A 22,812-nucleotide genomic window follows, 5' to 3' on the forward strand; every position below is an offset into this window, starting at 1 on the left:
GAAAACAAAACAAAACATGAGATTGAAGAAATCGCTGTTCAGAGAATGTGTTCTTCGTGATAACAGTGACGTATCAGGGGGCTGGAGCTAACATTGATGAAAAGCTTAATTTTTAAAACTGGTTGTCATGGCAACACATTGAATTGTTTAATAAAGATCTCCAAATTGCATGCCGATAGGATAAAGCGCATTGGAGCTGTAGTATTTTTTTTTGGGGGGGGGGGGGGGGGGGGGGAGGCGGAGCACATTTTGCCCCTTCCCAGGCCCTTATAGAATCATTAATTAAACCTCACCACACCCACCTCGATGGTTCGTCCTTGAAGATCAGGTCCAAGAAGAGATCACAAGGAGTTCAGTGAAGGCTGAAAAACATACGAAGGAACACTGATTACCTTTTATACTTTAGTAAGAAATAATATTTTAGTATTCAATTTAGATAAACTCGTGAGTTTTTTTCTCATTTAATTTTGATGGCACAAACTGTTTTTATGGCACATTGTTGGATTTCTCACGACATTGACTGATGCTTGAAATTAGTCCAATATTTCTATTGAAACGTTTATTCAAATCGCCTGCATCTACTTATGACGCAGTAGTAAGTCTTTCAAATTTCAATGTCACATATTTAAAAAAATGGGCAAGCGCTTTGAACACCCGGTTGAATTTAGCGAAAGTTCACAATTTTTCAGAGTATTTTCATGCACGAGTAAAAAAGTAGGCATCAAAACGTGACTTGTGCCTTGATTTTCTTGCGCTTTGGATTTCAGTCCCGCTCGAGAATTCAATTTGATGCGTACGTTTATTAAAGTAGCACATGTTCAATGACATAAGTTGCTTAAGATGTTGTGTTATAGTGTTGCAAAACAGTTTAAAATTAATGACATGGCTTTTGAAAAAGTTTGATAAAGGAATTTACAGCTATTTCGAAGAAAATATTGAATGCCTAACAAATTTCAAAACAGAAGTTTGAAAATGTAAGGTGTCAAAGTGATAGAAGAAAATACATTCTGAGCACTCAAAAGACAGATCTGTAAACCGAAGTGAGCAGTTAGTTTATTGTTGTTATCACTCTGTGGAAATAAAAAGAGCGAATTATTAAATTTTCTTTCTTAACGCCAATGCGATTGACGTTTAGCGAATCGCTAATGCCAAATTAAGTTGACCCCTAATTTTACTGCACTTTCGCTGAATATGAATACTTCCTCTATAACAAATACGCCTACTCGGTGAAAACTCCAATAAAAAATTGAATGATTTTTTTAGCACGAAAAATGCTGTCCACACGCCTTTTGTTGTTGTAAATATCCCAAAAAATCGAACGCTCTAACTGCGACCATTTGAAGAGTAAACATTGCGACTTCATGAGTAAGTTGCGAAATTGGATGGGAAAACTATATTATGATTTACTGACGTTATAAACAATCACAAACGAATAACAACGTGATCAACGAACAACAAAGAATTAGAACGGTAATTGCGGACACAATTTAGTAAATCATGAGAACATGATTAAGAATATAACATTACATGTATATACATGCTAACTAATCCGCTTAAACAATAACTAGCAATTGATGCAATCAATACTTATTTTCATTTAGTTATTTTTTTACTTTTGCGAATCTAAGGCCAAAAAAAAAAAAATCGGTCTCTGGTCAGACCAAAGTTCCGGAATTGACGCGGCCACGCGGCTTTTTTTTTTTTTCTTCAAGCTTGGATTGTACAGACAAGGTGGGTACTATTTTGCTTTTTTGGTGTCCTCATGTACATTGGTGTCCTCCATAATTTGCCTTGGTGCTTTCGATCATTTGCCTTGGTGCAATTTCCCATTCCTTGGTGCTCTTTGGTTAAAAACACATTGAGGAGGTGCGGAAATAGAGGGCGCTGTTGGAGCTACCGCGGAACATTTTGGAAAAAAAAAGATCGACGCGCATGATTAAAATCGACGCGCGCGCTGACCAGAGACCGACTTATTATTTTTTTGGGGCCTAATTGTGAATAGATAAAACAAAATGACAATTAAACTTTAAGTTAGCGTGTTTCGCCATTAGTTCGAGGCACCCTGGAGAATTTGACGAGGAATCTGATTGTCTGAGAATGAAATCTCAATTGATGGTGTTGCTATACAAAAAATGGCATGTCTAGCAACGGTTTGAGTGTCTGTATTATCAACATTGCTTTAGTTTAAAGATGCAGTTCCCGTACTACCTTCGAGTTTCACCTCCACAATTTGATTTCAATTGCTATTTTTCTGAAAATATATAATATATTTACTTTTGAATTAGTAATGGAACGGAAAAAAATCCGACAAAGTTTAGTTACTGAATTATTGCTTCACAAACTTTAAATTATTGGCTGTCAGACAATAATTCGCTTCTCGCAGGGCGGGTTCAATTGTGCGCAAAAAATGAAAATTCCTTTGGCATGCAGACGCCCAAAATCGGATCAAAGTAGTTGTTTTTACCTTAATAAACAAAACACATATACACATCGACAATTCGTAAGAGAAACAAATCTATTTTGAATAGCAAGGGGTATGCATCCCTTACTTTGAATAAAGGAAATTGAATTTGAATGCACATTGGACAAATTCGATCGGAAAACCTATATTAATGATAAATTTCCTTCAAGGACGTTCTCTGTTACAGTTTTGACAACAATGTTTATCGATGCACACAAAAAGATAAAGTCTGCCATTAAATAAACGCTCAATTCTGACAGTTGTGTGAGGATATGTCAAATAACAGATACTCACCTGAATCAGTGTAACGTTCTTGAATTCTCTCACGAAAGGAATCCTCAGCACTCGAGCAGATTGCTGGCTGCAAATAATATCAACAAAAACGAGTCATTGAAAGTCAGATGGGAGATAACTTGGGGTGGTGGGGGAGGCATAGCTGAATTGTATCAGTAAAACGCCGCAAAAAATCTCTGTCGGGTGAAATGTGATTTGGATTGATTATTTATTCCGGTAGGAATTCGTTCATCAACGGCCCTGACTAGACTCACGCACGGGCGTTTTTTTTTTGGAGAAACATCTAAACAAAAACAAGTTAAAATTAGTTAAGATCATTTGCAAATGTACAGAAAGTGTACTTCACAATAGAACTGGTTTCAAACAACCTGTAAAATTATTCCACCTGATTAAACGTAAAATAAAATAAGTAAAATGAAGGCTTTGCTGTTTTCAAAATAGTGTGCCGGCGGGCACACTCTTTTGCGTGTGTAAGAAACGGCATCCACTTACGATAAAGCAAAAGTTGTGCATACGCATACATTGAGGAAAAAGTTTGATAAAGGAATTTACAGCTATTTCAAAGAAAATTTTGAATGCCTAACAAATTTCAAAACAGAAGTTTAAAAATGTAAAGTGTCAAAGTGATAGAAGAAAATACATTCTGAGCACTCAAAAGACAGATTTGTTTATGTAAACCAAAGTGAGCAGTTTGTTTATTGTTGTAATCACTCTGTGGAAATAAAAAAAAGAGCGAATTATTAAATTTTCTTTCTTATCGCCAATGCGATTGACGTTTAGCGAATCGCTAATGCCAAATTAAGTTGACTCTTAAATGAGAAGATATAGAGGATATTTTTTAGAAGGGATGATTGAGGAGACTTACCATCATGGCCAGGAGGATATTGTTTTAGAAGGAATAATTGAGAAGACAAACCATCATGACTAGGAGGATATTTTTAGAAGGGATTATTAAATGAAAACCATCATGGCATGGAGGATATTTTGAAGGGATAATTGAGGAGACGACTCATCACGGCTTGAAGGATATTTTTAAGAAGGGATAATTAAGGAGACTAACCATCACGGCGAGGAGGATATTGTTTTAGAAGGGATAATTGAGAAGACAAACCATCATTGCTAGGTTGTTTTTTTTAGAGGGGATTATAAAAATAAAAACCATCATGGCATGGAGGATATGTTTTAGGGTAGATAATTGAGGAAACTAATCATTTTGACTTGAAGGATATTTTTTTTCTAAAGAGATTATTTAACACACAATCCATCACGGCTTGGAAAATATTTTTTTGAGAGGGGATAATTGAGGAGACTAATCTTCACGGCTAGGAGGATATTTTTTCAGAAGGGATTATTGAAATAAAAACTATCATGGTTAGAGGATATTTTTTAGACGAGATTATTGTACAGACAATCCATCATGGATTGGAAGATATTTTTAACATGTGATCATTGTGGAGAATAAACATCATGACAAGGAGGATATTTTTTAGAAGTGATAATTGAGGAGACTAAACCATCATGGCCAAGAGGATATTTTAAGAAGGGCTAAATGAGGAGACTAACCATCATGGCTAGAAGGATTTTTTTAGAAGGGCTATAAATGAGAAGAATAAGCATCATGGCCAGGAGGATATTTTTTAGAAGGGCTAAAGGAGGAGACTAACCATCATTGCTAGGAGGATATCTTTTAGAAGTGATAATTGAGGAGACTAACCATTATGGCCAGGAAGATATTTTTTAAAAGGGCTATAAATGAGGAGAGTAAGCATCATGGCTAGGAGGATATTTTTTAGAAGGGCTATAAATGAGGAAAGTAAGCATCATGGCCAGGAGGATATTTTTTAGAAGTTATAATTGAGTGGCTAACCATCATGGCCAGGAGGATATTTTTTAGAAGGGCTAAATGAGGAGACTAACCATCATTGCTAGGAGGATATCTTTTAGAAGTTATAATTGAGGAGACTTACCATCATGGCCAGAGGAGGATATTTTTTAGAATAGTAATAGAGGAGACTAGCCATCATGGCCAGGAGGATATTTTTTAGAAGGGCTAAAGGAGGAGACTAACCATCATTGCTAGGAGGATTTCTTTTAGAAGTGATAATCGAGGAGACTAACCATCATGGCCATGAGGATATTTTTAGAAGGGCTAAATGAGAAGACTAACCATCATTGCTAGGAGGATATCTTTTAGAAGTGATAATTGAGGAGACTTACCATCATGGCCAGGAGGATATTTATAGAAGGGCTAAATGATGAGACAAACATCATTGCTAGGAGGATATTTTTTTAGAAGTGATAATTGAGGAGACTAACCATAACGGCTTGGAAGATATTTTTTTGAGAAGGGATAATTGAGGAGACTAATCATCACGGCTAGGAGGATATTTTTTCAGAAGGGATTATTGAAATAAAAACTATCATGGTAAGAGGATATTTTTAGACGAGATTATTGTACAGACAAACCATCAAGTCTTGGAAGATAATTTTAAGATGTGATAATTGAAGAGACTAACCATCATGGCTAGGAGGATATTTTGAGAAGTGATAATAGAGGAGACTAACCATCATTGCTTGGAGGATATTTTTTTAGAAGGGATAATTGAGGAGGCTAACCATCATGGCGAGGAGGATTTTTTTTAGAAGAGATAATTGAGGAGACTTATCATCACGGCTGAGGGGAAATTATTTTAGCAGGAATTATTAAAATGACAACCATCATGGATTGGAAGAAATATTTTAGAAGGGATAATTTTGGAGACTAATCATCACGGCTAGGAGGATATTTTTGAAGGGATAATTGAGGAGATCAACCATCATTGCTTGGAGGATATTTTTTTAGAAGAAATAATTGAGGAAACTTATCATCACGGCTAAGAGGCTAATTTCTTTTTTAGAAAGGATAATTGAGGAGACGAACAATCATGGCTAGGAGGATATTTAAGAAGGGATAATTGAGGATACTAATCATCACGGCTAGGAGGATATTTTTTCAGAAGGGATTATTGAAATAAAAACTATCATGGTTAGAGGATATTTTTTAGACGAGATTATTGTACAGACAATCCATCATGGATTGGAAGATATTTTTAACATGTGATCATTGTGGAGAATAAACATCATGACAAGGAGGATATTTTTTAGAAGTGATAATTGAGGAGACTAAACCATCATGGCCAAGAGGATATTTTAAGAAGGGCTAAATGAGGAGACTAACCATCATGGCTAGAAGGATTTTTTTAGAAGGGCTATACATGAGAAGAATAAGCATCATGGCCAGGAGGATATTTTTTAGAAGGGCTAAAGGAGGAGACTAACCATCATTGCTAGGAGGATATCTTTTAGAAGTGATAATTGAGGAGACTAACCATTATGGCCAGGAAGATATTTTTTAAAAGGGCTATAAATGAGGAGAGTAAGCATCATGGCTAGGAGGATATTTTTTAGAAGGGCTATAAATGAGGAAAGTAAGCATCATGGCCAGGAGGATATTTTTTAGAAGTTATAATTGAGTGGCTAACCATCATGGCCAGGAGGATATTTTTTAGAAGGGCTAAATGAGGAGACTAACCATCATTGCTAGGAGGATATCTTTTAGAAGTTATAATTGAGGAGACTTACCATCATGGCCAGAGGAGGATATTTTTTAGAATAGTAATAGAGGAGACTAGCCATCATGGCCAGGAGGATATTTTTTAGAAGGGCTAAAGGAGGAGACTAACCATCATTGCTAGGAGGATTTCTTTTAGAAGTGATAATCGAGGAGACTAACCATCATGGCCATGAGGATATTTTTAGAAGGGCTAAATGAGAAGACTAACCATCATTGCTAGGAGGATATCTTTTAGAAGTGATAATTGAGGAGACTTACCATCATGGCCAGGAGGATATTTATAGAAGGGCTAAATGATGAGACAAACATCATTGCTAGGAGGATATTTTTTAGAAGTGATAATTGAGGAGACTAACCATAACGGCTTGGAAGATATTTTTTTGAGAAGGGATAATTGAGGAGACTAATCATCACGGCTAGGAGGATATTTTTTCAGAAGGGATTATTGAAATAAAAACTATCATGGTAAGAGGATATTTTTAGACGAGATTATTGTACAGACAAACCATCAAGTCTTGGAAGATAATTTTAAGATGTGATCATTGAAGAGACTAACCATCATGGCTAGGAGGATATTTTGAGAAGTGATAATAGAGGAGACTAACCATCATTGCTTGGAGGATATTTTTTTAGAAGGGATAATTGAGGAGGCTAACCATCATGGCGAGGAGGATTTTTTTTAGAAGAGATAATTGAGGAGACTTATCATCACGGCTGAGGGGAAATTATTTTAGCAGGAATTATTAAAATGACAACCATCATGGATTGGAAGAAATATTTTAGAAGGGATAATTTTGGAGACTAATCATCACGGCTAGGAGGATATTTTTGAAGAGATAATTGAGGAGATCAACCATCATTGCTTGGAGGATATTTTTTTAGAAGAAATAATTGAGGAAACTTATCATCACGGCTAAGAGGCTAATTTCTTTTTTAGAAAGGATAATTGAGGAGACGAACAATCATGGCTAGGAGGATATTTAAGAAGAGATAATTGAGGAGACTTATCATCACAGTTAGGAGCATATTTTTAGAAGGGATTATTGAATGAAAACCATCATGGCTCGGAGCATATTTTTTTGAATGGATTATTGAGGAGACTTATCATCACGGCTGAGGGGAAATTATTTTAGCAGGAATTATTAAAATGACAACCATCATGGATTGGAAGAAATATTTTAGAAGGGATAATTTTGGAGACTAATCATCACGGCTAGGAGGATATTTTTGAAGGGATAATTGAGGAGATCAACCATCATTGCTTGGAGGATATTTTTTTAGAAGAAATAATTGAGGAAACTTATCATCACGGCTAGGAGGCTAATTTCTTTTTTTTAGAAAGGATAATTGAGGAGACGAACAATCATGGCTAGGAGGATATTTAAGAAGAGATAATTGAGGAGACTTATCATCACAGTTAGGAGCATATTTTTAGAAGGGATTATTAAATGAAAACCATCATGGCTCGGAGCATATTTTTTTGAATGGATTATTGAGGAGACTAATCATCTTGACTTGGAGGATATTTTTTAGACGAGATTAGTAAACACAATCCATCACGGCTTGGAAGATATTTTTTAAGAAGGGATAATTGAGGAGACTTATCATCACGGCTGAGGGGAAATTATTTTAGCAGGAATTATTAAAATGACAACCATCATGGATTGGAAGAAATATTTTAGAAGGGATAATTTTGGAGACTAATCATCACGGCTAGGAGGATATTTTTGAAGGGATAATTGAGGAGATCAACCATCATTGCTTGGAGGATATTTTTTTAGAAGAAATAATTGAGGAAACTTATCATCACGGCTAGGAGGCTAATTTCTTTTTTTTAGAAAGGATAATTGAGGAGACGAACAATCATGGCTAGGAGGATATTTACGAAGAGATAATTGAGGAGACTTATCATCACAGTTAGGAGCATATTTTTAGAAGGGATTATTGAATGAAAACCATCATGGCTCGGAGCATATTTTTTTGAATGGATTATTGAGGAGACTTATCATCACGGCTGAGGGGAAATTATTTTAGCAGGAATTATTAAAATGACAACCATCATGGATTGGAAGAAATATTTTAGAAGGGATAATTTTGGAGACTAATCATCACGGCTAGGAGGATATTTTTGAAGGGATAATTGAGGAGATCAACCATCATTGCTTGGAGGATATTTTTTTAGAAGAAATAATTGAGGAAACTTATCATCACGGCTAGGAGGCTAATTTCTTTTTTTTAGAAAGGATAATTGAGGAGACGAACAATCATGGCTAGGAGGATATTTAAGAAGAGATAATTGAGGAGACTTATCATCACAGTTAGGAGCATATTTTTAGAAGGGATTATTAAATGAAAACCATCATGGCTCGGAGCATATTTTTTTGAATGGATTATTGAGGAGACTAATCATCTTGACTTGGAGGATATTTTTTAGACGAGATTAGTAAACACAATCCATCACGGCTTGGAAGATATTTTTTAAGAAGGGATAATTGAGGAGACTAATCATCACGGCTAGGAGGATATTTTTTCAGAAGGGATTATTGAAATAAAAACTATCATGGTTAGAGGATATTTTTAGACGAGATTATTGTACAGACAAACCATCAAGTCTTGGAAGATAATTTTAAGATGTGATCATTGAAGAGACTAACCATCATGGCTAGGAGGATATTTTGAGAAGTGATAATAGAGGAGACTAACCATCATTGCTTGGAGGATATTTTTTTAGAAGGGATAATTGAGGAGGCTAACCATCATGGCGAGGAGGATTTTTTTTAGAAGAGATAATTGAGGAGACTTATCATCACGGCTGAGGGGAAATTATTTTAGCAGGAATTATTAAAATGACAACCATCATGGATTGGAAGAAATATTTTAGAAGGGATAATTTTGGAGACTAATCATCACGGCTAGGAGGATATTTTTGAAGGGATAATTGAGGAGATCAACCATCATTGCTTGGAGGATATTTTTTTAGAAGAAATAATTGAGGAAACTTATCATCACGGCTAAGAGGCTAATTTCTTTTTTAGAAAGGATAATTGAGGAGACGAACAATCATGGCTAGGAGGATATTTAAGAAGAGATAATTGAGGAGACTTATCATCACAGTTAGGAGCATATTTTTAGAAGGGATTATTGAATGAAAACCATCATGGCTCGGAGCATATTTTTTTGAATGGATTATTGAGGAGACTTATCATCACGGCTGAGGGGAAATTATTTTAGCAGGAATTATTAAAATGACAACCATCATGGATTGGAAGAAATATTTTAGAAGGGATAATTTTGGAGACTAATCATCACGGCTAGGAGGATATTTTTGAAGGGATAATTGAGGAGATCAACCATCATTGCTTGGAGGATATTTTTTTAGAAGAAATAATTGAGGAAACTTATCATCACGGCTAGGAGGCTAATTTCTTTTTTTTAGAAAGGATAATTGAGGAGACGAACAATCATGGCTAGGAGGATATTTAAGAAGAGATAATTGAGGAGACTTATCATCACAGTTAGGAGCATATTTTTAGAAGGGATTATTAAATGAAAACCATCATGGCTCGGAGCATATTTTTTGAATGGATTATTGAGGAGACTAATCATCTTGACTTGGAGGATATTTTTTAGACGAGATTAGTAAACACAATCCATCACGGCTTGGAAGATATTTTTTAAGAAGGGATAATTGAGGAGACTTATCATCACGGCTGAGGGGAAATTATTTTAGCAGGAATTATTAAAATGACAACCATCATGGATTGGAAGAAATATTTTAGAAGGGATAATTTTGGAGACTAATCATCACGGCTAGGAGGATATTTTTGAAGGGATAATTGAGGAGATCAACCATCATTGCTTGGAGGATATTTTTTTAGAAGAAATAATTGAGGAAACTTATCATCACGGCTAGGAGGCTAATTTCTTTTTTTTTAGAAAGGATAATTGAGGAGACGAACAATCATGGCTAGGAGGATATTTAAGAAGAGATAATTGAGGAGACTTATCATCACAGTTAGGAGCATATTTTTAGAAGGGATTATTAAATGAAAACCATCATGGCTCGGAGCATATTTTTTTGAATGGATTATTGAGGAGACTAATCATCTTGACTTGGAGGATATTTTTTAGACGAGATTAGTAAACACAATCCATCACGGCTTGGAAGATATTTTTTAAGAAGGGATAATTGAGGAGACTAATCATCACGGCTAGGAGGATATTTTTTCAGAAGGGATTATTGAAATAAAAACTATCATGGTTAGAGGATATTTTTAGACGAGATTATTGTACAGACAAACCATCAAGTCTTGGAAGATAATTTTAAGATGTGATCATTGAAGAGACTAACCATCATGGCTAGGAGGATATTTTGAGAAGTGATAATAGAGGAGACTAACCATCATTGCTTGGAGGATATTTTTTTAGAAGGGATAATTGAGGAGGCTAACCATCATGGCGAGGAGGATTTTTTTTAGAAGAGATAATTGAGGAGACTTATCATCACGGCTGAGGGGAAATTATTTTAGCAGGAATTATTAAAATGACAACCATCATGGATTGGAAGAAATATTTTAGAAGGGATAATTTTGGAGACTAATCATCACGGCTAGGAGGATATTTTTGAAGGGATAATTGAGGAGATCAACCATCATTGCTTGGAGGATATTTTTTTAGAAGAAATAATTGAGGAAACTTATCATCACGGCTAAGAGGCTAATTTCTTTTTTAGAAAGGATAATTGAGGAGACGAACAATCATGGCTAGGAGGATATTTAAGAAGAGATAATTGAGGAGACTTATCATCACAGTTAGGAGCATATTTTTAGAAGGGATTATTGAATGAAAACCATCATGGCTCGGAGCATATTTTTTTGAATGGATTATTGAGGAGACTTATCATCACGGCTGAGGGGAAATTATTTTAGCAGGAATTATTAAAATGACAACCATCATGGATTGGAAGAAATATTTTAGAAGGGATAATTTTGGAGACTAATCATCACGGCTAGGAGGATATTTTTGAAGGGATAATTGAGGAGATCAACCATCATTGCTTGGAGGATATTTTTTTAGAAGAAATAATTGAGGAAACTTATCATCACGGCTAGGAGGCTAATTTCTTTTTTTTAGAAAGGATAATTGAGGAGACGAACAATCATGGCTAGGAGGATATTTAAGAAGAGATAATTGAGGAGACTTATCATCACAGTTAGGAGCATATTTTTAGAAGGGATTATTAAATGAAAACCATCATGGCTTGGAGCATATTTTTTTGAATGGATTATTGAGGAGACTAATCATCTTGACTTGGAGGATATTTTTTAGACGAGATTAGTAAACACAATCCATCACGGCTTGGAAGATATTTTTTAAGAAGGGATAATTGAGGAGACTAATCATCACGGCTAGGAGGATATTTTTTCAGAAGGGATTATTGAAATAAAAACTATCATGGTTAGAGGATATTTTTAGACGAGATTATTGTACAGACAAACCATCAAGTCTTGGAAGATAATTTTAAGATGTGATCATTGAAGAGACTAACCATCATGGCTAGGAGGATATTTTGAGAAGTGATAATAGAGGAGACTAACCATCATTGCTTGGAGGATATTTTTTTAGAAGGGATAATTGAGGAGGCTAACCATCATGGCGAGGAGGATTTTTTTTAGAAGAGATAATTGAGGAGACTTATCATCACGGCTGAGGGGAAATTATTTTAGCAGGAATTATTAAAATGACAACCATCATGGATTGGAAGAAATATTTAAGAAGGGATAATTTTGGAGACTAATCATCACGGCTAGGAGGATATTTTTGAAGGGATAATTGAGGAGATCAACCATCATTGCTTGGAGGATATTTTTTTAGAAGAAATAATTGAGGAAACTTATCATCACGGCTAAGAGGCTAATTTCTTTTTTAGAAAGGATAATTGAGGAGACGAACAATCATGGCTAGGAGGATATTTAAGAAGAGATAATTGAGGAGACTTATCATCACAGTTAGGAGCATATTTTTAGAAGGGATTATTGAATGAAAACCATCATGGCTCGGAGCATATTTTTTTGAATGGATTATTGAGGAGACTTATCATCACGGCTGAGGGGAAATTATTTTAGCAGGAATTATTAAAATGACAACCATCATGGATTGGAAGAAATATTTTAGAAGGGATAATTGAGGAGACTAATCATCACGGCTAGGAGGATATTTTTGAAGGGATAATTGAGGAGATCAACCATCATTGCTTGGAGGATATTTTTTTAGAAGAAATAATTGAGGAAACTTATCATCACGGCTAGGAGGCTAATTTCTTTTTTTTAGAAAGGATAATTGAGGAGACGAACAATCATGGCTAGGAGGATATTTAAGAAGAGATAATTGAGGAGACTTATCATCACAGTTAGGAGCATATTTTTAGAAGGTATTATTAAATGAAAACCATCATGGCTCGGAGCATATTTTTTTGAATGGATTATTGAGGAGACTAATCATCTTGACTTGGAGGATATTTTTTAGACGAGATTAGTAAACACAATCCATCACGGCTTGGAAGATATTTTTTAAGAAGGGATAATTGAGGAGACTAATCATCACGGCTAGGAGGATATTTTTTCAGAAGGGATTATTGAAATAAAAACTATCATGGTTAGAGGATATTTTTAGACGAGATTATTGTACAGACAAACCATCAAGTCTTGGAAGATAATTTTAAGATGTGATCATTGAAGAGACTAACCATCATGGCTAGGAGGATATTTTGAGAAGTGATAATAGAGGAGACTAACCATCATTGCTTGGAGGATATTTTTTTAGAAGGGATAATTGAGGAGGCTAACCATCATGGCGAGGAGGATTTTTTTTAGAAGAGATAATTGAGGAGACTTATCATCACGGCTGAGGGGAAATTATTTTAGCAGGAATTATTAAAATGACAACCATCATGGATTGGAAGAAATATTTTAGAAGGGATAATTTTGGAGACTAATCATCACGGCTAGGAGGATATTTTTGAAGGGATAATTGAGGAGATCAACCATCATTGCTTGGAGGATATTTTTTTAGAAGAAATAATTGAGGAAACTTATCATCACGGCTAAGAGGCTAATTTCTTTTTTAGAAAGGATAATTGAGGAGACGAACAATCATGGCTAGGAGGATATTTAAGAAGAGATAATTGAGGAGACTTATCATCACAGTTAGGAGCATATTTTTAGAAGGGATTATTGAATGAAAACCATCATGGCTCGGAGCATATTTTTTTGAATGGATTATTGAGGAGACTTATCATCACGGCTGAGGGGAAATTATTTTAGCAGGAATTATTGAAATGACAACCATCATGGATTGGAAGAAATATTTAAGAAGGGATAATTTTGGAGACTAATCATCACGGCTAGGGGGATATTTTTGAAGGGATAATTGAGGAGATCAACCATCATTGCTTGGAGGATATTTTTTTAGAAGAAATAATTGAGGAAACTTATCATCACGGCTAGGAGGCAAATTTTTTTTTTAGAAAGGATAATTGAGGAGACGAACAATCATGGCTAGGAGGATATTTAAGAAGAGATAATTGAGGAGACTTATCATCACAGTTAGGAGCATATTTTTAGAAGGGATTATTGAATGAAAACCATCATGGCTCGGAGCATATTTTTTTGAATGGATTATTGAGGAGACTAATCATCTTGACTTGGAGGATATTTTTTAGACGAGATTAGTAAACACAATCCATCACTGCTTGGAAGATATTTTTTAAGAAGGGATAATTGAGGAGACTAACCATCACAGCTAGGAGGATATTTTTAAGAAGGGCTTATTGAAAAAAAAAACCATCATGGCTTGGAGGATATTTTTTCAGACGAGATTATTGAACAGACAAACCATCACGGCTAGGAAGATAATTTTTAGGAATGATCATTGAGGAGCCTAACCATCATGGCTAGGAGGGTATTTTTTTAGAAGGGTAATTGAGGAGACTAACTATAATGGCTAGGAGGATATGTTTTAGAAGAGATTATTGAGCACACAATCCATAACGGTTTGGAAGATATTTTTTTGAGAATGGATAATTGATGAGACTTATCATCACGGCTAGGAGGATATTTTTTAGAAGGGATGATTGAGGAGACTGTATACCCATCATGGCCATGAGGATATTGTTTTAGAAGGGATAATTGAGGAGACTAACCATCATGGCTCGGAGGATTTTTTTTTTTAGAAGAGATGATTGAGGAAATTTATCATCTTGACTTGGAGGATATTTTTAGAAGAGATTATTGAACACACAATCCATCACGGCTTGGAAGATATTTTTTTGAGAGGGATAATTGAGGAGACTAACCATCACAGCTAGGAGGATATTTTTTAGAAGGGCTTATTGAAATAAAAACCATCATGGCTTGGAGGATATTTTTCAGACGAGATTATTGAACAGCCAAACCATCAAGGCTTGGAATATATTTTTTAGGATTGATCATTGAGGAGACTAATCATCACGGCTAGGAGGATATTTTTTAGAAGGGATTATTGAAATAAAAACATCACGGCTTGGAAGATATTTTTTAGATGTGATTATTGAGGAGACTAACCATCATTGCTAGGAGGATATTTTTTGTAAAGGGATAATTGAGGAGGCTAATCACCACGGCTAGGAGGTTTTTTTTAAGGGATAGGCCTAACTGAGGTGACTTATCATCACGGCTAGGAGGATATTTTTTAGAAGGGATAATTGAACAGACAAACCATCACGGCTTGGAAGATATTTTTTTAGATGTGATCATTGAGGAAACTATCCGGTTCGTAAGTGTGACGTCATCTCAACTTTCTGTACATGGTGTAGCATGGCACCAATGGAACCGGAAGTTAACGCAACTTGAGTGTTTATCCAATGGGCGCTCGTAATCAGTGGTGCGTGCGCGTGTATGACGAAGTCACTTACGAACCGGATAACCATCATGACTAGGAAGATATTTTTAGAAGTGATCATTGAGGAGATTAACCACCATTGCTAGCAGGATTTTTTTTAAAGGGATCATTGAGGTGACTTATCATCACGGTTAGGAGGAGATTTTTAGAAGGGATTATTGAAATGAAAACCATCATGGCTTGGAGGATATTTTTAGAAGAGATAATTGAAGCGACAAACCATCATGGCTTGGAGGATATTTTCTAGAACAGATAATTGCGGAGACTCACACTCATGACAAGGAGGTATTTTTTAGAAGGGATTAATGAAATGAAAACCATCATGGCTTGGAGGATATTTATTCAGAAGGGATAATTGAGGAGACTAACCATCACGGCTTGGATGATATTTTTTAGTTTAGAAGGGATAACTGAGGAAACTAACCAGCTGAATGGGAGGATATTTTGTTTTAGAAGAGATTATTGAACACACAAACCATCACGTCTTACCAGCTATTTTTTTAGAATGGATAAAATTGAGGAGAGTTATCATCACGGCTAGGAGGATATTGTTTTAGAAGGGATAATTATTAAGGAGACTAACCATCATGGCTAGGAGGATTTTTTCTAAAGGGAGAATTATTGTTGAGACTAATCATCACCGCTAGGAGGAATATTTTGAAGGGATTATTGAAATAAAAACCATCATGGCTTGGAGGATATTTGTTAAGAAGGGATAATTGAGGAAACTAACTATCATGAATGGGAGGATTTGTTTTAGAAGAGATTATTTAACGCACAAACCATCACGGCTTGGAAGCTATTTTTTAGAATGGATAATAATTTAGGAGAGTAATCATCATGGCTTGGAGGATATTTTTTAGACGAGATTATTGAACAGACAAAGCATGACGGCTTGGAAGATATTTTTTAGATGTGATCATTGAGGAGACTAACCATCATTGCTAGGAGGATTTTTTAGAAGGGATAATTGAGGAGACTATGGCTGGGAGGATATTTTTTAAGAAGGGAAATTGAGAAGCCTAACCATCATGGCCAGGATGATATTTTTCGTAGAGGTAATTGAATGACGTTTTCTGGTTTCTAATTTTGACCAAAAAGATTCAATGCATAGAAAAAAGGAACGGTCTCCTACCAAATCACTGCTCTATTCTGATGCTTGAATGAAGAAAATGTCAACAGACACTCACCTAAGCACAGTTCTTGAATTCTCTCGCAGAAGCACTCTTCAACACTTGAGCGGATTGCTGGCTGAAAAAAATACCAACAACAATATGAGTCATTAAAAATCCTCTAGGAGATAACTTGGAGTTTGGTGGGGAGGCATGGCTGAATTCCACAAGTACAATACGGCCAAAAAATGTCTGTTCAGTAAAAATGTAATTTGGGTTGACTATTTATCTCAAATTCGTTCTCCAAAAATCAAATCTATCCATGAATTCTACATAATGCATCCAGCTATTGAACTTGTATAAAACTGTGTGCATCATCATGATCCAGTGCGTTTGTATTTGCGCCCTCTAGTCTATTCTGACCAGTGACACTTTTATCCTGCAATGCTTAAAAGTAACTTGATGAAACAGGAATGGCGCACTTTGAACTATAGCAAATGCCAGTTGAACAACAGAGTTCAAAGGCACTGAGAATATCCACAAATAATAACACAAATAAGACCGGCATTTTGAGATGTCCGGATACCTGTATACGTTCTTCCGTGACCAACTTCCGCATACCTTTTCATTCTGATTGAGTTTGAGTGATATCCGGAAATAATGTGAGTACATTGCACTAGGATTTCATGTTTGAAAATTTCAACGATAAAGTCAATAGGAAAAAAGGAGGCAAAAAATAAGAGTGTGCTTGACCGTGCCAAAAATATTGGCCAGGTTATAAAGAGTCCAGGTTCTGCGAGACTTTTTTTTTTTTGAAACCGAAAATGTGAAAACCGATTTGTAGTTCCTCTGAAATATTACTTTGAATGATCAATACATCTTTACTGTTCTGAATCACAGCAGGGAACTTGATGTTTTATACTTGCGAAAAACTGCGGTCAGAAAACAGTCCAACCTAACAGTCGAACCTAATTTAAAAAAAAGGCCATAAATGTGACTTCGTAGTGTATTATCCATATCGACAAGAATCCAAATGATTTTTGTTCAAGAAGTAAAGAAGCCAGTAAGTATTTGGACAATTTGTTTATGAGAGTGCACAATGGAAGTAGTAGCGGAAATATTGCCGGACAGGAATTCCTCATTTTTATTGCCTTGAAATTTGACCTCACAAAACCGTGGTCTGCATCCGCACCAACTGTTTACATTAAGAGCTGAAATAAAATAGCACGATAATTTACAAAAGTATTTGAAATTAACTCTTTCATATGGGCTTTGATTAGTGCATGTTATGCACAAACAAAGCCCGTCTGAACAAGTTAATTTCAAACATTTGTAAATTATCGCGATACTTTATCAACTCCAAAGTGGTCGTTGGGAAAAGGCACAACTTCTGGATCGGAATTAGCGCGCTGGCTTTGCTGCTAGCAAACGTGTATCAGAGTCATAGTAAAAAGAAATTGAACATTTGTTCCTAAAAAAAAAATTTCAGTCCTCAAGCTACCACATTTCACAAACGTTTCACAAAGACGAGGAAATATCAAGCCTACTACCGAGCTCGTTTGAAAAATAATTGAATCAGCAACATTCAACAAAATCTGAATCCCGCATTGATTCAAACACATTGTGCAAAAGACAACAAATGTCTTCAGAAGAAAAATGATTGTTTCAAACACTCACCGAGCAAAATCTTGTTCTTGCAATCTGTTCTCTCTCTGGTTGTCGTCCGAAGGTGACCTGCGGTTGATGTGAAGGGTGGACGGCCCCACATGTCTTAAATAGTGCCATCGATTTCCTGAGCAGTGACTAAAACTCGGACCCTGGATTGTGATTGCATGGCTTCTGTGCGCTGTAAATCACACATCACCGACTCGCCTTATATTAATGATATGAAAGCAATGTTAAATGTCGTTGAGGCTATAAAGTCACCATAAAAACTAGTCACCGAGATTGAAATGGCCGCTTCTTATTGGTGGATATTGTATGGATGTCGGTGACACATCCAAATATGGAATTTATGATTGACACACACAACCTGTCAGTCACAGACCACTCACTTGTGGTCACCGACTCGTCGTCACCGACTTGTCACCGACAAACTGTGATTGGTGGATAGACAAGTGACGTATACACCGGCCGTGATTCATTCAATGTACAGTTGGCGCTTCAGTCTATTAAATTGTGTGGATATATTCGGGATTATGAGGAATTAAATCGTACTCAAGCCAGCGGAGAAACTTGGGTTTAACTTGGGGTAGGGCACCTGAGGTGCGTGTTTTTTTTTTCAAAGGCTGCACTAAATGCAAAATAAACGTATTATTACAGCTTACAGTGAATGTTTTAATTCAGGTTTTCAAAATGGGGCGGGGGAGGGCTGGGGCCGGCTTCCACAGGGGGTGGGGGTATATGCCCCGTGTCCCCGTAGTTATGCCCCTGAGGTAGGCTTTGCTCCTTGATTGGGACTTTGAGGAAATAAAATACAGTTAAATAAACTTCCATGAACTTTACGCATCATATACGGCCCGTGTATAATCGTGGCCTTCTAAATGTGGAAAAGGTTTTTACACTTGAATATCTCCCAGTTCGAATAATCATTTCCAGAAATGTTAGAATGTATGACCGGTGATGATGAACCTAAAAAGCAAACGTTCACTACCTAAAGTAATGACACAGTTCCAATAAAGCATGTTAAGTGATTTAAACGAGAAAGGCTTGTATGGAACGACCAGACTTCCTACATTTGCTAGTTTGTGGCCTCCGCATAAAGCGCACGATTCACCCTGAACTAGCCCTGGTGATATCCGGACAAATCACACAAGAGTTTGCCATTCTGTATTGCGAACCACCTCGATTTATAATAATCTCTGAAGCAATGACGTAGCGACGATGGGGGTGGGGTGGGATAGTTGAACGATCACAGCCCCCCCCCCTTCCCCCTCCCCTCCCCCATACCAGTGAGACCATACCATACAAGTAAATGACAAAGCCACTTGTCTGATTAGGGGCCTTACATGGCCTTGTTCCGAAGCCGGGCATGAAGCCTATGTTTACAAAACGACCGAAAGTCATCGAGGTCATGAGACATACCGGCGTTTCTCAAACTCCGGCTTCGTTCCGTAAACCGGTTTCGGGCATGCGGCTTGGCAATAGAGCTGGATCCGGTATTGGAATGAAGCTAGGATTTGGAAAACCTCGCTTGTAGCTCACTCGACGTGTGTCAAGTCGCCGTTCAAAACGCCTCGCTGTTTCGTCCCTCGGTTAACTGCCGGCGCTTGTCAGGATGACCTTGTGGAAAGGCTACAGTTAGGCCTCTTGACCAGCAGAGGCAATCTCTTGTTCATATTTGCGGAGCCACCAACTTGGAAAGTTGGAAAAGCTGGGGTGGAGGGGGTTGGGCTAGACGCTACCTGACTATTGAGGGCACTGTTCGAAAATGCATGTATACATACCCGCGTACTATAGCTATAGTGGTAGATAGTGGTAATGACTTGAAATAAAAGACATTCTTATTAAAAATAACACTTAAAATATTTTTGATTTTATTTCTAGAAGATAACATGCTTTATACTTGGTGCACATAATCATGGTCTCAAGACGTATCTGCGTCGTTTGGAATACATTGTGCAACCAATGTGTCTATGTCGTTCAGAAAATTGCACAACGAACAATGTCCAGCTTTCGTTTCAGGTAGATTGCGAAATCAGAAATCGTTGCTTTTCGTTTGATAAAACTGCGCAAGAAAAGAAGGGGAAACAAAATAATTCCTTACCATATAAGGTTATATGTGGTTGATATTTAAAAAAACAAAATGGGTCGACGAATGTTGACCGAAGCTTCTCCTACTTTCCAAGGAATGTTTGCATAATTGTTTTGGAGAAAAGTTTTTTTTGTTGGCCAAATTGAATTGAAAATATGAGGCTAATCATCAGGATTTTCATTTAATCATCAGGATTCATTTGACGACTGAGCCGCCATAGCAGCAGATCACTGACAGAACAGCAGCAGTGCTACAAGGGGTCTCAGCTGTCCGATACAGCAGAGAGGAAGACAAGCTGAGACAAAAACAAAGACAATGACACAGGATGAGTATCTACAGTTGTGTAACAAGGTGCTTAGTGCAAGTCTAGGGACAGTAGTTGACTCAGCTGGGATCCATGGAGGACATGCCGTGACTGTTTCATCATGGCAACTCAGTCTCAGACAAGATTGTTCCAGGTGATGATGCGTTACATTATGTTCAGCGAGGATGCTGCCGAGCTGTGGGGGTTTTTGTACGCTCCTTGCAGCTGATGTGGCATCCAGACTATTTCCTGCAGAAATTTGATCAGCAGGTTGGTGGAGAGAGACGGGATAAGATCATCGAGAGGGTCACCCAGCTATCATGGTGCTGAACCATGGATACTGGATTGCAGATGATGAAACAGTTAGGATACTGGATTGCAGATGCTGAACCAGTTAGGATACTGGATTGCAGATGCTGAACCAGTTAGGATACTGGATTGCAGATGATGAACCAGTGAGGATACTGGATTGCAGATGCTGAACCTGTTAGGATACTGGATTGCAGATGATGAACCAGTTAGGATACTGGATTGCAGATGCTGAACCTGTTAGGATACTGGATTGCAGATGATGAACCTGTTAGGATACTGGATTGCAGATGCTGAACCAGTCAGGATACTGGATTGCAGATGCTGAACCAGTTAGGAGTGGATTGCAGATGCTGAACCAGTGAGGATACTGGATTGCAGATCCTGGACTGGATTGGACTGGTCCTGCCTTCAGTAAACATCCATGCGGTTTAGATTGTTTTGCATGTTTAGTAACTCAGAGGAATGTGGTTTGGTTATTCACTCAAATATTGTGCTCCATGTAATTCCTTTTACCAAGTTTTCAGTTACTTGCTTATAGGCAATAAACAGTCATTGAATGATGCAAGGTTGGGTATGGGTGCATCGTACCCATCGATTGAACACATCATCATCAATATCTCTCACTTGGATATAATTTTAAATTAAAGTCTGAGAACAGTTGAGAAGAGTAGTTTTCATGCCCTTTGTTGGTCCATGCGATCCTGGGTCAATGTTAGCTGTTATTTCAGTATATTTCCTATTTCCTTAGTAGGCGTCTACATACATGAAATTTAGATTTTTTTATAACCACAGTCTGTGCAATTACTGAGACTCCGACCCCCAAGAAAAGTTCTTTATTGCTGTATATTCTAACAATACAAAATGTATGCACTTTTGCATGAGAACAACAAATTTGGCCCATATTTGGTTATGTAATAAATTATACTTAGATTGTCATTATATGTAGCCCTGTAATAAGTCAGTTCTTGTAGGGAAAACTGGTTCCCGATATCCCTGTCGGAAATGATAATGTAGGCAAACAGTCTCGTGTACTCAGTAGGGAAGGAGACCTGTTTGCATGAAAAAGCTGCCAAATTAAATGCTACTTGTTCTGAGGGTTGTAAATGTCCCAAAACAGAACAAAAGAGTTGTTTTCTTCTGTTAAAATAACAAAGGGATAGAAAATTGGTAATTGGAAAACAAAACAATTTGTAAATTTTGGACAATGAGTCATCTTTAATGCCGAAACCCAGTTACTAGTCCTTATCATTGATTTTTTTTTTAAACTGTACGCATGCAGTACTGACATGTGTGAAATGTTTTGGTTAAAGGGAATGTACAACATTTGCCTTTGCTGCAATTTTCAAAAATAAATGGATTTGGAGGATTATTATGTTATAGCAAATATTGTTCAACTGACTTGTTTCACGTTTTGGGCTTGTATATGCTGGAAAACCAAGAAAACCAATCATGTTCATGTAAGTCTGGTTCCCTGAACCACTTAAGATGAAGCAGAGCAATAGGTAGACTTTGGGGAATTGTAAGGTCAGAGAATAAGTCTAGAAGGCTTGTACCCTTTCACCATTGTGTAATTCAATTGCAACGATAACGCGAATTAACTAAACATGAAAAATTAGGAACTGTTTTTAAGCCACTTTTTTCCCAATGCTGGTTGGCTAACCAGTTTTGGAAAAATACACTTTTTCTTGAAAAATGTCAGCACACCAGGAGCCATGATTTACAGGATGCTAAGCTTTAGACTGTCATTCCCTAACAATCCAGTGAAGTATTTCGTGAAAATTTGACCATGTCGTTTTTTTATGCTTGCAAACGTTATATCCACCCTTAAAATATGTTTCATTTTTGCAATAAAATGCTCTTCAACTATTTCAATAATAACACAGTCAGTGACAACTATGTGTTAAGTTCCATATACGTGTAAAGTGTTAAACGCTGTTGAAAGAATTAAAATGAAAATCATTTTCAGAAAAAAAATCCAAACTTGTCTCTTCTATAGTTTTCAATTTCTTGATCCCATCATGGATG

The 22,812-nt window shown here is 36.7% G+C and overlaps 1 long non-coding RNA gene across 1 annotated transcript; it reads right to left on the reverse strand.

The window, feature by feature from the left end:
- Window positions 1–323: 323 nt before the first annotated feature.
- Window positions 324–16,536, reverse strand: LOC119739055. Its single transcript, XR_005272530.1, has 3 exons — window positions 16,496–16,536; window positions 2,756–2,822; window positions 324–362 (listed from the first exon to the last, which is right to left on the reverse strand). It is a non-coding gene; the product is annotated as an uncharacterized LOC119739055 (long non-coding RNA).
- Window positions 16,537–22,812: the final 6,276 nt, after the last annotated feature.

Source organism: Patiria miniata, unplaced genomic scaffold, assembly GCF_015706575.1.
Source record: "Patiria miniata isolate m_02_andy unplaced genomic scaffold, ASM1570657v1 HiC_scaffold_10, whole genome shotgun sequence".
NCBI classification, from domain to species: Eukaryota; Metazoa; Echinodermata; class Asteroidea; order Valvatida; family Asterinidae; genus Patiria; species Patiria miniata.